The following is a 16112-nucleotide window of genomic DNA, read 5'->3' on the forward strand; positions in this document are numbered from 1 at the left end:
AAAGTATTGTAAGATTTATAGTTGAGGAAACTCAGATTCAGAGAAGTGACTTGCTCAAGGTCACACAGGGCTAAATGGTGGGACAGGTGATCGAGGTGAGACTCCCCAGGGTCACTTCCCTAGGTTTCCTACCACCAACTCCCTTCCTACCACGCTTCCAGCCCTTAGGTTAGGAGCAGCATCACGTGACAAATTGCATCATACTTCTGCCGTATGACATCAGACACCACACCACCCAATCCAGGAGCTCCCTACTCAGTCCTCTCCTGAGCCTTCGGATCAACCCGGGGCCGCTCAAGAGCTCGGCGTCCGGGTCAGGCCGCACCTGCAGCCCCAGCCCTTTCCCGGTTGCGACGACGCTCCTACTTCTCGGCACCGTCCGCTCCGCCGCCCCGCCGATTGGCAGTTGCTTGAGCCAATCAGAAGGTCTCCCGGGTCGGGGGCGGGGCCTCACTCCAGAGTTGCCCTGTCAGTGCAGGTGGAGGCCCCCGGCGGGGCAAAGTGGCAGGAACCTCTTAAAGGGCGAGAGCGGCGGAGAGCGAGAACGCGGCCCGGCCCGGCCCGGCCAGGTCCCCGCCCCGTCCGGCCCAGGTGAGCCTGGACCGTCTGGGGACGATCCTGGGTCCCCGGGAGGGACGGGGTGACGGACAGATGAACCCACTCCCAAGGGCCCGGGACGCCCCGGTAGGGGCGAGACTAGGGTCTAAGGGTCAGGGGAGAGGGTCTCTAGGAGTCCTGGCTTACAAGGTCCGAACTGGGGGTCAACAGGGGTCTGGAAGTCTCCAAGTTCAGGGTGCGGGGAGGGGCGCGGGCGAGAGGAGAGGGAGGTCCGGGGGTGGACGCTTGCCGCTGGCGGTCCCAGGCAGTGCCGGCCTCTCTGGCGCCGGGGTCCCGGCTTAGGTCCGCGCGGGCGGGTGTCTGCAGACTGCTGCGGCCCCAGGTGTCCCCAGCGCCCAGCCCCGCCCTGTCCGGCCCGCATGCTCCTGCCAGGCCCGCCGCAGCGCTGGCCGGAGCGGGAGGGCGGGCGGCGCGCAGCGGGAGGGGGCCCCCAGGGCCTGGAGCCCCGCGCCCGGCCCCTTACGTAACTGACTTCGGGTTTCCGGACTGAGGGACCCGAGAGCTGGGGCGCCTGCTCTGCCTACCACGGTGGCCCTCCCGTCACCGCCCCGGCCCACACGCTCCCTTCCAGGCTTGGTCTCGGGGACTTTCCTCTGTCTCTGGTCTCCCCAGTCTCTCTATCGCTCTCAGATTCCTGCTTGCTCTCATCCCCCGATTCATTGTGTCCCTCATCTCTCCTCTGTCTGTGTTCCTGTCCCTGTTCTCAGTCTTTCCCCGGGAGTTTTCTCGTCCTAACCTATACTTTCCGGCAGACCCCACTTCTTTTGGGGTAAAACAAGAGTTCTCCCCTCTGGCAAATTGGAGGCGGGGACTTGTCCAGACCGACCTCAGCCCTAGCTTGCCCCAGAAGGGGGGAAGGGTAGGACTATTCCGGTAGGGTTGGGGCGGGGGGTTATTTCAAGGCCCACAGTGTCCCCTGGCGTGGCAGTGGCTGAATGTGACCCCTCAAGTTCCCGGACTAGGGCTGAAGGCAGCCCTTTCTCTGCTTCTAGAGGCTTTTTCTCCAGAAGGAGAAGGTTTGGGGAATGTCTGGCCGGGTTTGGTGCTGAGGGCAGCTGGGAGTCCCTGTGAGAACCGCCTGGTGTCAGGTCTGGGTCACACCTTCAGCTACTGAAGGGGAGAGGGAGGGGCCAGAGCACTGGCACAGAGCCCCTGAGGTTTTAGCAAGCTCCCTACCTTCACCCCAGTTACAGGCTTGGGCAGGAGGCTAGGGGTGGGGAGGGGATCAACAGGAGGAGGTCAGAGGACTTTTGCATGGGGGTAGGGAGAGAGTGGAGTTTGGGGTGACAGACTCTCAGGTCTGAGGAGCATGTACTGGGTTCACCCCCTGCCTTCAAGGCCCTTCTGAGTGCCAGTGAGGCAGACACCTCAGAAATAACTCCTGTACCCTGCTGCTGTTGTGTAAACAGGGTGCTAGAGCAGCCATGAGGTGGGAAATGATTAATTCTGACTAGCACTGTGGAGGGAGAGACTTTGCAGAGAGAGGTGGAAGGTTTGGGAAGACGGGGATCCAGAAGCTTTAGGGAGCAGAGAGGTGGAAGGAAAGGTGACATCTGGTGCCCTGTAGGCTTTGCATGCAGCAGAACTGCGTTTAAATCTTGGCCCTGCCACTTTGCTGTGTGACCTTGCATGAATCACTTCACTTCTCTGAGTCCCAGGTTCTTCCTTCTCCAATAATCCAGACCTTACAGGCATTAGCAGCAGAATCAACTGAGGTAATAATGTGCAGTGACCAGAACGATAGCTGGTCTGGGAGTTGGCCAGTGGGGTGTTTTAAGAGTGGAGTGGGGAGGTCCTGAGGTTTCCCCTGTGTATTAGGGGGCAGGGCCTGCCCAGGCCCAGCAATGTGCGGTGCAGGTGGAGCACCTGCTTGTGGGGTGAAGAGGCACCACACCCATCTGTCTCTTGATCAGCCCATCCTTGCACTGCCTAGACTAGGCTGGCCTCCCTCTTGTAGGTTGCAGGTGCCAAGAGAAGCTCCCAGGGCTCCCAGGCTGCCCCACCTGCTAGGCCAGTGGGGGTGGGTCCCCTGGCAGGCCAGGGCCAGCACCCCCTCTGCAGAGTGGACCCTGGCCAGGAGCCTGGCTGGCTGTGCTGGGCAGGAACATCCCAGTCTGGCTGGGAAAATGCTGACGCTGTACAGGCCTCTGGAGGCCCAGAGCTCTGCTGGCTGGGGTTGCGCCCAGCTGATGGGACCCGGGCTGCAGGGTGAGACAGAGGCCAGGGTGGGAGTGAAGAAGGGAGATGCAAGGAGACACCTCTGGAGGGGGAGCCTGAGCAGAATTTCTCTGTGGAACCGAAGAGGAACTGCGTGGGTTTGTCCCTAAGCCCTTCCTGAGCACCACATATGGGTCTGCTAGCCACAGAGCTAAACAGGATACCCACAAAGGGCTCGCCACAAAGGTCATGGTGGCCTGAGATTTGTTGGGGGCTTGCAGAATGGGTCTTTATGATCGTTCCCTGGTGAGGGTGGGGCTTTCAGATTTTTCTTGGGTCCTGGGATTCTGATGTTTATTAGAGGGGGCAGGATTCTATTCCTATATAGTCTGTGGGCTCATTTTTTCCTCCCTGGGTCTCAGTTTCTCTTTGTGTGAAATGAGAAGGGGAGATGAGCTTAGAGCCTCAAAGGGTCTTGCAGCACCCATTATTATAGCCTCCAGGACATGCTTTGGGGCTTAGTCCACCCCACAGGAGGGGGAGGCGAAAGAATGGGGCAAGGGCAAGGTAGAGTGTGATGGGCCTTCATGTCCTGTTCTTGGCCTGTGTTCTCTAATCATAATTAGAGCCACATTTACTATCCACAGCGCTCTGTGCTAAGCCTTTAATATGCAGCATTAGCTAATATCCTTACAACCCCATGAGGGAATAGGTATTATTCCTATTTCTTAGGAGTTTAAGGAGGTGAATCTACTTAACCAGAGTCACACAGCTGGGAAGTGGCTGGCCTGGGATTTAAATCTAGGTTGTCTGACTCCAAAGCCCAGACTCAACTGAAAGGGGAGGCCACCACCTGGAAGGTACCAAGGCTCACATGATGCCGAGACTTTACCTCTGGAACCTGTCTGACTCTTTCTGGGTGTGCTCAGAGCTCTGGGATATTTAGGCTGGGGAACTGGGGGCCAGGCTGTGCAGGTGCCCACCAGGCCCAGTGTGGGGGGTAGAAGAGCAGAGGGTGCAACCTGCAGGTCAGGACCCTACCCAAGGTTTCCTCAGAGGGCCAGCCGCACCCGACTACTGCCAAGGTATAAGAGCTGGGCACCAAAAGGCTACCTTGGATATGTGGCCCACCTTTGGACTTCCGTTTCTCCATCTGTAAAACATGGATTTTAGTAGTTGAGTGCAGACATTCCTTGGCCCATGGGTTTGTGGCTGGAGTTGGTGATGGGGTAAAAGGTTAGAGGCAGGGTCAGAGTAGCAGCGGCTGAGCCTGTGGAAGAAGAGTTGGGGTCAGGAACAGCTTGGATCCTGGGCTATTTGTAAGTATTTCAGATGAAGGAACTGATGCAGGAGAGGTTCCAAGTCTTGTGTGGGGCTGTGCACTGGGGGAAAAAACACAAGGGGAGACCTGGAGAACAAAATCCAGGCAGATGCCTGTTGGAATCCTGGCTCGACCACTTACCTAGGTTTGGAGATATGAAGTGACACACCCAAGAGAGAGGAGTACCTTCCCTTCATTGTCCTCATATGTAAAATGGGAATAGGAATAATTTTGCCTTGGTCCACTTCCTGGGTCATTGTGAAGGTCAAAGGAGATGAGGTATTTGTAGCATTAGGTGAGAATGCTGGTTATTTTTCAGTCCAGAGTTGCAGTTCTGGGTTGCGTTTGTGGGGAGAGGGCACTTCTGACAGCCTCTGCTGAGATGCTGTACCCTGGGGATGTGCTAGAGAACAGCCCTAAGAATACCATCACCATTTATCGTCTGGTTACCATGTGCCAGGCACTGGGCCCAGAGCTTCACCTCTATTGTCTCTTTTAATCTGTATGTTGTCAGGTAGGTGGTGGTCTGGCCCACACTAGGTCCCTCCAAAACCCATGCCTCCAGCTCCCTGTAATGACAGTAGCTAACAGTTATGAACAGTGTACTGTGTGCCAAGCATTGTGCAAAGCGTTTTTTATATATTAAGTCATTTAATCCTTACAACTGCCCTGGAGGTGGGCACTAATGCAATCAATCCCCATTTTACAGAGAAAAAATTGAGGCACAGAGAAGCTGAACCCTCATATCACAAAGTTAGTGAGTGAGGGCCAGGGTTTGAACCCGGGGCTCTTTTTTAAGTTTATCTATTTACTTTGAGGGAGACAGAGCAAGTGCAAGTGGGGGAGGGGTAGAGAGAGAGAGGGAAAGGGAGACAGAGGATCCAGAGAGCCTGGTGTGGGGCTTGAACTCACAAACCGTGAGATCATGACCTGAAGTCAGATGCTTAACTGACTGAGCCACCCAGGTGCCCCCCAGCCTGGGTTCTTAAATTTCCTCCTTGAAGCACTCACACAGTTGTAATCCATTCGTAAATTACATGATCTCCTTCTCACTGAACCATAGGCTCCATGAGGGCAGCAGCCATGTCTGTTTTCATCCTGTATCCCCAACACCTAGGTGTTGAGTTAATATTTGTCTAGAGGGATCTTGCTGCCTCCAGTGGGCTGGGTCCTAGGAGGAGCTCTGGGTGCAATATCAGATTATCAGATTGCTGACTAACAGGGTACCTGCCCTAGCAGAACCCCAGAGGCAGATACAGAGGCAGAGGCAGGATCTCCCCCTGCTCAGGATGAAGAGGGGCCCCAAAGAGCTTATTGGGTGGTTGTGCCTGTGTCTCATTTCTGTCCTTTGCTTCCATGTGCCCCTGCGGTGATGGCTCCACGACTTCTCCCTGACGGGCTGTATGACCCCGACCGGCTGCTGCTGGGTGAGTACTGGTTTGGCTAAATGACTGCCTCTGGGGCTTGATTCTAATGCATGTCCTGTAGCTCCCAGGCCACTGGGAGGTGTAAAGGGAGCCCAGCAGTAGGGGTGGAGGAACTGAGGGAGGGCATTCTGTGAAGTTTGGGTCCTACCACAACCAGCTGACTTCTCTCCAGATGCTTAACACACCGGCTGATTTTTGAGACACGTAACACAATGCAAAAGTCTTAGGGGCCAGACTGGTCAGGAATAGAATCCTCATTCTGCACCTGGTAGCTGGGTGGCTCTTTGCATGTCAGTTTCATGTCTGTAAAATGGGAATCTCAGTGTCTACCTGACACGGTATGTTTGTTCTTTTCTTTATGTAAGACCCCTGAGGGCAGGGATTTTTGTTTATTTATTCACTGTTATATCTCCAGCATCCAGGGTATAATGGCATGTAGTATGTACTCAATGAATATTTCTGAACGAATGAGCATATTTATTCATTCACTGTCACTATGCCCCATCAATGTGCTTTGTATTGGATTAAATGGCTAATGGATATAAAATGACCAACATCAAAGGGGCTCAGTGAAATGTGTTCTGTCTTTGCTCACTAGACTGTGAGTTCCTTCAGGGCCAGGGCTCGGTTAAGTGAGCTCTGGGTCCTCTGAATTGAGGGTGGGGCCTTTAATCAGCAGAGAGAGGGCCTTCGCAGGGCCTCTGCTTAGAACTGGGGAGAGAGGGACAGAACCTCTAGGTGTCATCAGAAGAGAGGGGCAGCTGGGAAGGTCTGGGGCTGAAGGAGGGAGGGGTGAGGAGGGACTCTGCCCCCCAGTACTGCCACTAACCTTGCTGTGTGACAGTGGACAAGCCATTGACTTCTTTGTCTTGGAGACCTCGTCTGCAACATGCATATCATAACACTTCCCCCACATGGGCGTGGGAAGGAGCCGGTGAGAAGTGCCCAGTACAGGGCCCTGTTTGGTAATTATTGGTTTCCACCCAGTCCTGAACTCTTTCTGGGAGGGGGCTAAGTAAAGTATACCTTTATTTACCTCCATTCTACTATTTTAACTTCCCACCCAGCCGGGACTAGAATCTAGGAGTCAGGAGCCCCAGACTCTCAAGCAGTCTGGCCAGGGCCTGGGCCAAGGGCTGGGCTCTACCCAGTGTGAAAGTAGGTCCCATTCTTTTGCTGTGTGACTTGATTCAGTAACTTACCTTCTCTGGGCCTTGGTTGCCTCACCTACAAAAGAGGGTTAATAAAGAACACTTCCCTGGAAGAATTATTTAATGAGCGAATGGGTGGATCAGGCATTATTATCACTATTACTTTTGGGTCGGGCTGAGGAGGCTCCAAGGGAGGGCCCTGGAGAATTACATCCCATCCTGGCCTTGGGATCCTGGGAGTCTCTAGTCATCATATGTATTATTGCCTTCAGATGTTTCTCATATGCTAGGTGGGTTGTTATATGCTATTTCAGATGCATTATCTCATCTGGTCCTCCTGGCAATCCAGGCATTATGGTCCCTGCTTTGCAGATGTGGGAACTGGTACTGAGTAAATCAAGTGAGTTACCCAGACTCACATAGTTATTTAGGGGTAAACCTGGAGCTCAGACCCAAGTCTGCTCAACCCAAGGCCCAAATTCTTAAGGGGGCAGGGACTGTGCCTGATTCTTCTCTATCTCCAGTGCTCAGCACAGGGCTGGTGAGGGCTACAGGACTGTTTGCTGAACGCACAAGCACATGCACACACAGTGTACCCCACCCAGGCCGGTGCTGTAAGAGTTTTGAAGAGAGGAGACACCAGAAAGCAGGAGAAGGCCAGATAGCATAGTGGTTGAGAGTCAAACAGATCTGGCTTTGCATTCCACATCTATTGCTTACCAGTGTGACCTTGAGCAAGACATTTAACCTCTTGGAATCTCAGTTTCCTTATCTATAAAATGGGGATAATAAAAGAACCTGTGTACCTCCTAGAGTCCTTGTGAGGATTAAATAATGCAATGAGGTACATGCTGAGCAATGTAATTATTATTATAGTTATAGCTTTGGGTGTTATTTTAGGATCCCTCTTGGGATAGTGGAGATGAGGTCTGGGAGGGGCCTGCTGGGGACAGGCAGGTAGCAACCTAGTCTGACAGGTTCTGAAAGACACCAGTGGGTGAAGGGAGGGAAGAGGCCTCTAGGAAGTAAGGACACACCTCTCTTTCCTACCCATCTGCTTTCATTCGTACGCACTTTGTGCCAGGCTCTGTGCCGGGCATGGGGCACAGAGATCAATCTGTGTGGTCTCTGCCTCCTCGCCCTGTCCTAGCTCAGAGTCTAGCTGGGGAGAAAGACACAGAACTACCAACTCCACCTTTGACTGATGCACCGAAATGTGAACCGTGAATATCTTTTCAGGCAAAGACCAGGAGAAAGGGCATTCCTAGTGGAAGGAACTGTTTTGCCAAGGTACAGAGTCATGACCTGCCCTTGTGGGATTGCAGCTAGATGGACAGGCTCAGGAGAGTTAGGGGGATTTGTCCCAGAGGCAGTGGGGAGCCATCAGATATGAAGCCGGGGAACAACATGATCAGGCTCATATTTGGGGAGGGTCGCTTGATTCGGAGGACTAGTGGGAGAGGAGAGGTAGGGGCAACTCTCCAGGTGAGGGACGCTGAAATGGGGCCTGGGACTGAGCTATGGGATGGGGAGCACGTCTGTTTAGGAGGCCGAGCCAGCAGGATGTGATAACAGACTGCAGTGGGCAGGCAGGAGAGGAAGGAGGTGGGGTCTGTGGGGCGGATGGGGCCTGCTGGGGTCTCTGGCGAAGGGACATACCCAGGAAGACGAGTCCGAGAGGGGTTGGGGGATAAAGCCACTTGTCTGCTTTTTGTCATCCTCTGTGTCGGTTCCCGCAGGCAGCAGTTACGTCTTAGCTGGACACTCGGGCAAGACCTCTGGCCACCAGGGCCCATGTCCCCCACTCCTGCCTTGGGGCCCCTTGTGGTGACCCTGGCTGGTGTGGCAGGGATGAGGGAGCTCTTTGGGGTGGGGGCCAGGCAGGGACCTGTGTGGTGCAGAGAAGGCCTGGCTTCCGGCTCTACCAGTGTCACGTCACTGAATGTCTGCGTGACCTCTGGAAGTCACTCCCTCTCTCTTGCCCTCCTTTTCTGAGCCTTGAGAGAGAGGACAAGAAAACCTGTTTTGCCTGCCTCAAAGATTCAGTGATAAAACGCACTTAGAGACAACAAACACTTACTGAGCACTGACTGTGTGCAGGGTTCTTAGGGGCACAAAGATGACTCAGGTGGGGTTCCTGCCACTCTGGGTGCTTGAAGCACTTCTGCGTGAGCTCAGGTGAGTGGGTGGTTAACTCCTTCTAGGCATTGGGTAGTTGAGCTGGGATTTGAAGGGTAAGCAAGAGCTCTCTAGGCGGGCAGTGGAGAGAACAATTTTGTAAGCATAGGGAACATCATGTGTGAGGGCTTAAAGCCACGTAATGTGCTCAGGGCACGTTTGTACCGTAGTTTGGTATGGCCGGAACAGAAAGGGAGAGGCGATGCTGTGACAGGAGTTGAGGCTGGGCAGGGGAGCAGGGCCCAGATCATACAGGGCTTTGGGGACAGTCACTTTGGAGGTGATCACCCTCCTAACTGCCGGCTCTCCTGAGACTGCTAGGGCCCTTTCCACCCTGCTCCCCCTATCCCCCCACCTCACCCCCACCCCAGTCAATCCCAGTGGCTGCCTCTCATGGGAGTCAACAACCTGGGTTCCCTGCCAGCTCTGCCGCTTATGAGCTGTATGGCCGACCTTCAGTCACCTGCCCTCTCTGCACCTCAGTTTTCACCTCAGTAAAAGGGACAGCAGGCCCTCCTCATGTGGACAGGCAGTGGTTTCAATGAGAAAATCCTCACCAATGGCCTTGCACAGTCTCCCTGTACTGGGCACCCATGAAAAGGAGCTCCAGTTCAGCCATCATTATTTGGATTCCTCAATCTTCTTGGTCCTGCCCACTTGCTTCCCCCCCCCCCCCCCCCCCCCCCCACTTTCCTGGCAGCTGGCTGTGGCCAACAAAGGGAGGAAAGGATTAAGAAACAAGCCCAAATCTCTTGGGGATCCTGGCCCACTGCCGAGCTCGCCCCCTCCTGCCCCTTGCCCCCCTTGGCCCCAGGCCCAAGGACTCTCAGTCTTGAGGCCTGGGCTCCCCCCAACTCCCCATCTCAGGGGCCCCTTCCTGGCTGGAGGCCAAAGCCAGCAGTAGCCTTGAAACAGGGACAAATATTTTGAAAATCTGTGGCTTTATTTTTTCCCCCTGGAAGACGATCCCCAGGCCCTTTTTTTGGGGGGTGATGGGAAGGAGAGTAAGTGTGATGTCCTGTATCTGTGGGAGGCCCCATAGTCTGGGCAGAACTGGATCCCTGAGCCTCCTGCATTTTATAATAAAGGCTTCTGAGCAAGTCCTTTTTGGTATACATGCAAGAGCCTCAAATCAGAGAGGGTGGTAGATGGTGCAGGGTCACACAGCAGGAACCCAGGTCTCCGGGCCCTTGTGGCACTACCCTATGAATGAGTGTGATGAGGTGACCTTGGCTGTCACTTCACCTTTCTGAGCCTCAGTTTCCTCTGCTGTAAAACGGGGCTGATTTTACTGTGAGGATTAACAACAATGTAGATAAAGCACTCAGTTCAGTCCTGAGCACTATGAGGCTTCAGTGGTCGGTACGAAGTATTAATGCTGTTATAAATGCTGTCCAGAACCTTCTTCTGTCCTGTTTCTTCCCAGTCTAGGGACTTGAAGTATTTGACACAGTTTAAGGTTGAACAAATGACACCCAGTAAATTGGTTTCAAAGCCAGAGGCTCAGGATCTTTTACCCTCCTCCCCCGTTCCCCCCTCTTCTGGTTGGCTGGAACACTCTAGCCTCACCCTCGGCCTGGTTTTGGCCCCTGCCCCCAGCCCACCTCTGCCCTCTTGGCGCCAAGCCTGCACTGTCTCTCTTCCAGGAGCTGCACGGGGACAGTTTCCTTTCTGCAGCTGCCACTGGTTAATGCCACTGCCAGCACTTTGGGAAGGCAGAGTAGGAAGGGTCCTGCATTACCCAGGCCAAGGCTGAGGGGGCAGAGGTGGAGTGTTAAGCTCCCTGCAACCGTCCTCAAGGAGCTAGGACAAGATTTCTGCAGAGGCAGGGAAACAGGCAGGCACAGGAAAGAAAACCTGGTCCACAGCCCCCATGTGGTGGAGTAGGAGGGAGGCCAGATGGGGGGCGGGGGGGGGGGGGGCGGGAGGGCTGCGCCCCTCCCTAGCTCTTCACCTGCCCTTGCTGAGCCTCCGTTTTCTGGTTTATAAAAGGAAGGGGATGGATTGATGTCAGAGGTTTCTACTAATATTATAGGATTAAAAGAAGGGATTTGGGAGCAGACAGACCTCGGTTTAAATCCCAGCTTCACCACTTACCAGCTGTGGGACCTCTAGTGAGTTCTACCTCACTGAGCTTTAGTTTTCTTACTAATAAAATGAGAAAAATATTAGCACCTTCTCTTAAGATTACCTAAGGGGGGCTGAATTAGGTAATTCAGGTAAAATACTCAGTCCACAGCTAGCACATTGGAATTATTGTTGTTGTTATTCTATGATTAGTAGAGACAAGAAGGCCAGTCAGCAAGCAGTTCATTGGAAGGGCATGACTTGAGAAATTAATTTGTTCATTCTTTAATTAACTCGACAAATACTTAGGATTTGCATGGGCAAGACATAGAGAAGAGAAGCAGGGAGGCACCAACAGGCTGGGGCCAAACAGACCTGCCTATTCTAGCTGTGGGATGTGGATCAGTTACTTCTCTTCTTTGGGTCTCACTCCCTCATCTGTGAGATGGTGATCTTTACCTCCAGAGTTGTCCTAAGGCTTAAGAGAGTTCAGGTACACAGTGGGTGATTAGTCTGTGTATGGTTCCTTTCTTCTCCCAGCCCTGTTAATGACTGGATCTATGATCTCAGGCAAGTCCTTGAATATACCAGGCACACTTCCACCCCAGGGCCTTTGCACTTGCTATTCAGTCTGGAACTCTCTCCCTCCAAATACTTTCATGACTTGCTCTCTCATGTCCTTAATTTTTTTGTTTATTTTTATCTTTTTAAATGTTTATTTATTTTTGAGAAAGCATGAGTGGGAGAGGGGCAAAGAGAGAGGGAAGAGAGGATCCGAAGTGGGCTCCATGCTGTCAGCAGCAAGCTGGACGTGGGGCTTGACCTCAACGAACTGTGAGATCATGATCTGAGCTGAAGTCGGCGCTCAACCGACTGAGCCACCCAGGTGCCCCTTTAATTTTTTTGCCCCTTTAAGAAGGTTTAAATGTCACCTTCTTAGAAAGGACCTTCCTATCGTATTTAAAATGGTAACACCCTTTCCTACCACAACACGAACATTCTCTATCTTCCCTCCAGACCTACTTTTTTCTCTCCATAGCACTTATCATCCTTTGACATACTATATTTTATGGAATATTTGTTTATTGTTTGTCCCCCCCCCCCCCCCCCCGTCCCCTGCATTGGAATGGTAAGCTCAGTGATGACAGTGATTTTTGTCTGTCTTGTTCAGTGTTATTCCCGTGTACCTAGAAAAGTGTTTGGCTCATAGTAGGTGCTAAATAAATATTTGTGGAGTGAATTAATGAAAACATGAAGCCTCTTCTCTCTGGGTCTGGCACCATGCTATGCAGATAAATAATTTTCAGTAAATAATTGTATTCAGTGGCCATCATCCTCTCCATTTGCCAGATAATACTTTGTCTGGGTCAACCCTAAAGCCCTTTGCTTCTGACATTTTCTGCCAGGGCATCAGTTTCATTTGGAGTACCCAAATCTTTTGTTCCGGAGCCTGAGCTATGCAGAATTTCTAGTTGGGGCTGTTTGGCTGTTGGGCCCACAATGGTTATTATGTCATTATTGGTAATTAGCACATAGGCCCAGAGGATTGAGCTTTTTGTTTTTCAGCAGAAATCACAGCAGAAAGCTATGCCAGTCAGGGAAGCCCAGGCCTCAGGCAGCTTCCTCTGTAACTCCCCCCTTCCCAGCTATGGGTCCATCCCTTAGGCAGACCAAGACCGAGGTGTCCAAAGCTAGGGGCATCTGGGCTACCAGCTCAACCGCTGTCTTCCGCAGGTAGTATCCTGAAAGTTTCTCCTCCACACCCTTAGCTCTCTATGCCTGGCCTGGTATAGCAGGGGTTCCCCGTTGCCCCTGGGGAAGCTCGGTATAAGGTTTCTAAATATCCAGTGGACAGGGGCATTTTCTGATGGTCAGGATACAGTATTATGGGTGGAGGAAATAATCCTGGGTTTAACACTCCGGAGCCTGCGTTCAAGTCCCTGCTTAGCTGCTTGATTGTTGGGTCACTACAGGCATGTCACTACCTCTTGCTAGGCCTCAGCTTTCTCATCTGTCAGAGATAAAGACATCTACCTGGCCTCACTGGAAAGAGAGGCGGGATAGTGTGGTGGGCAAAGGATAGGGTTCTGGAGTCAGACAAACTTGGCTTCCCAACCATAGCCCTCCCTAACTACATGACATTGGGCAAAGTGCCTCATCGCTCTGACTTCAGTTTCCAAAGCTGGAAATTCTCAACTAAGAGAATGCGGGTAAGGTACATAGGCACCTAGTGAGTGAGCCGTATATCTTTGCTGGCATTAGTACAATGACCACTGTGGAAATGCAGGCAATCTGTAAACTGTAAGAAGCGTACTAGCAGTAAAGCCAGGCAGAGGTGGATCTGAATCTCAACTTGGACACTTATTAGCTGGGTGATCATGGGTAAGTTTTTTGCTTTCTCACCTGTAAAATGGGAATTACAGTCATGCTTTTTTCAAGGAACTGTTGTGACAGTTCAGTGACATATTGCAATAAAAAGTACTTAGTACACAGCGTTTGGCACACGTTTCCCCCATATTATAGATGAGGAAGAGGGCAGAAGTGACTTGCTTAGACTCATGTAGCATCTCAGTGGTGGAACTTTGATTTGAACGCAGGTCTGTCTGCCTTCTAACTTCTTACCATCACCCATTTATGGGATGATGATAATGACGATTGTTCTTATTGTCAGGGGACCCATCTCATTTATTCCGTGATCCCCAGTGACTACACGAAGGGGGTGCTCAGTCCTGCCTGCTTCCCTGTAACTCCTCCTTTGCCCTCTCCTAGGTGAGGGTTACACCAGGCTGACTTTAACAGGTTTAGAAGGGGCCAGGCTAGCTGGTGGCACGGAGTCTTTCCCCATGTTTCTTGGGAAACCCTCTAGACCTAGAAGATACCTGGTCCCGGGGAGAGAGAATTAATGGGTTAAGCTTGAGTGAGCTGGAGGCTTTGCTGGATCAGGGCCATTAGACTCATTCCAGCTGGCAAGAGAAGGGGTTTGGGGAGGGTCACTGGAGGCCAGATCCTTGAGTCCCTCCTTGAATGTCCCAGGGCTGTAGTCAGAAGTAGTCACAACAGCCTTTCCTTGGAGTCCTGGGACAGATGTTGGTATTGCTCGTTCATATCATTTCCAAACTGCTCTTCTGAGAGTGCTATGAAAGCAGCGCACAGCAGAGGACAGTGGCATCAGACGGACCTAGTTTAAGCCGTGTGAGGTTGTGAAAATCACCTCACATTTCTAGGCTGTAGTTTTTTTCAACTGCAATTGAGGGTGATATTACTTTGTAGGATTGCGGTGAGTCTTAATGCAGTAAATGCATATAAAGTACTTACTATGTGCCTGGCGCATGGTAAATACCTAATAAATGCTGTTATCATTAGTTTTATTAATAAATTATTTCTAGGGGCGCCTGGGTGGCTCAGTTGGTTAAGTGTCCAACTTCAGCTCAGGTCGTGATCTCACGGTTCCTGGGTTCCAGCCCTGCATTGGGCTCTGTGCTGACATTTCAGAGCCTGGAGCCTGCTTCAGATTCTGTGTCTCCCTCTCTCTCTGACCCTCCCTGGCTCACGCTCCATCTGTCTCTCTCTCAAAAATAAATAAACATTTAAAAAAATTTATTTTTAATAAAAAAATAAATGATCTCTAAGGGCCCTTCCAGCTCAGACATTCCTAGGTTTTTATGGCTGTAGAATTTAGCCTGGATTGCAGCTTTGGAAGGGAAAAGTAGGTGGGCTCAGAAGAAGGCAGGGAACCACAGAATCCAGGGTCAGAAGCCTTGCATTCAAGTTTGGGATCTGCCACTCTTTGCTGTGTGACCTTGGACAAGTGCTTTCCAGTTTCTGTACCCATTTCCCAATCTGTTTAAAAGTTAGCAGCTTGGGCTTGATGGTCTCTAAGGGCCTATCCAGTTCTAAGATTCTGTGAATCTAGAGGCCTAGAGGAGTCTCTTAGCTACCGTCTACTGGGTCCTCTTTTACCTTTTCAACTTCCTTTCCTTCTGCTCTTGTGTCTTGGAGTGTCTCCACAGCAAAAAGGACATAACTTGCCAACTCCAATGTATGTATTTCAATCACATTTTTTGTTCTTATTGTGTTAGGACTGAGCTTAATGCAATTATTGTAAGCAAAGTGGTTGTGTCAAAGAGGTCAAAGCCTGCTCAAATACAAAAGATAAGATATTGTATGAAATTACTGCATATGCTGATTTCCTTTGCCTTTATCTCAAAAAATGACCAGAACAGGCAGACCTGTGTGCTATAGTTAAAAAAAAAATATGTTGCAGTCAATGCAGCCTAAAAAAAAATAATCATGAGTATGATTAGATAAAAGGATGTTTATTGAGTATAAAAGATTAAAATGGGAAATAACCTAAATGCCCAACATTTAGATTTAACTAAACTGTGGTATATCCACTTGAGAGCACTGTTAAATGTCACAATACAGTATATTATTAGGTGAAAAAGTCAGTTCCAAAACAGTATGATCTAAAACAAACAAACAAAAAACAAACAAACAAACAAAAAACCAACCCCCACAAAAAACCACATTAGGTTGAACTATACGCTATGGCTGCTATTTGATCATTTTTAACTTATAAAATCAGCAATTTCATATGATTTAATTTAATACACATAAAAAAGTATATGTATAACAAAAGGTACTAGAAGGGAAGTCCCCCACCAAAATATTGATGGTGTTCTTTCTTTTTTTTTTAAGTAAAAAAATTTTTTTAAATGTTTATTTTTTTTTTCAACGTTTATTTATTTTTGGGACAGAGAGAGACAGAGCATGAACGGGGGAGGGGCAGAGAGAGAGGGAGACACAGAATCGGAAACAGGCTCCAGGCTCTGAGCCATCAGCCCAGAGCCCGACGCGGGGCTCGAACCCACGGACCGCGAGATCGTGACCTGGCTGAAGTCGGACGCTTAACCGACTGCGCCACCCAGGCGCCCCTAAATGTTTATTTTTGAGAGAGAGAGAGAGAGAGAGAGAGAGAGTGTGTGCTCACGAGTATGCTAGTCGGGGAGGGGCAGAGAGAGAGGGAGGCACAGAACCCAACTCACATACGTGAGATCATGATCTGAGCTGAAGTCAGATGTTAACCAACTGAGCCACCCAGGTGCCCTTTTTTTTTTTTTTTAATGTTTATTTATTTATATTTGAGAGAGAGTGTGTGTGCGCAGAAGTGGAGGTAGGCGCAGAGAGAGAGGA

General features: G+C 51.0%; 1 protein-coding gene across 2 annotated transcripts in view; it reads left to right on the forward strand.

Annotated features, from left to right (window-relative positions):
- The first annotated feature begins 447 nt into the window (after window positions 1-447).
- Window positions 448-16112, forward strand: part of EPB41 (erythrocyte membrane protein band 4.1) — a 202767-nt gene continuing 187102 nt past the window's right edge. Inside the window, exon 1 of one of the 2 annotated variants that reach the window (XM_040467002.1) lies at window positions 448-591. The gene's annotated coding sequence lies outside the window, so the exon portion shown is untranslated. Of the gene's footprint in view, window positions 592-5499; window positions 5524-16112 lie in introns of those variants that run through there. The other variant, XM_040466959.1, reaches the window with a different exon arrangement.

Source organism: Herpailurus yagouaroundi, unplaced genomic scaffold, assembly GCF_014898765.1.
Source record: "Herpailurus yagouaroundi ecotype Mexico unplaced genomic scaffold, PumYag 77, whole genome shotgun sequence".
NCBI classification, from domain to species: domain Eukaryota; kingdom Metazoa; phylum Chordata; class Mammalia; order Carnivora; family Felidae; genus Herpailurus; species Herpailurus yagouaroundi.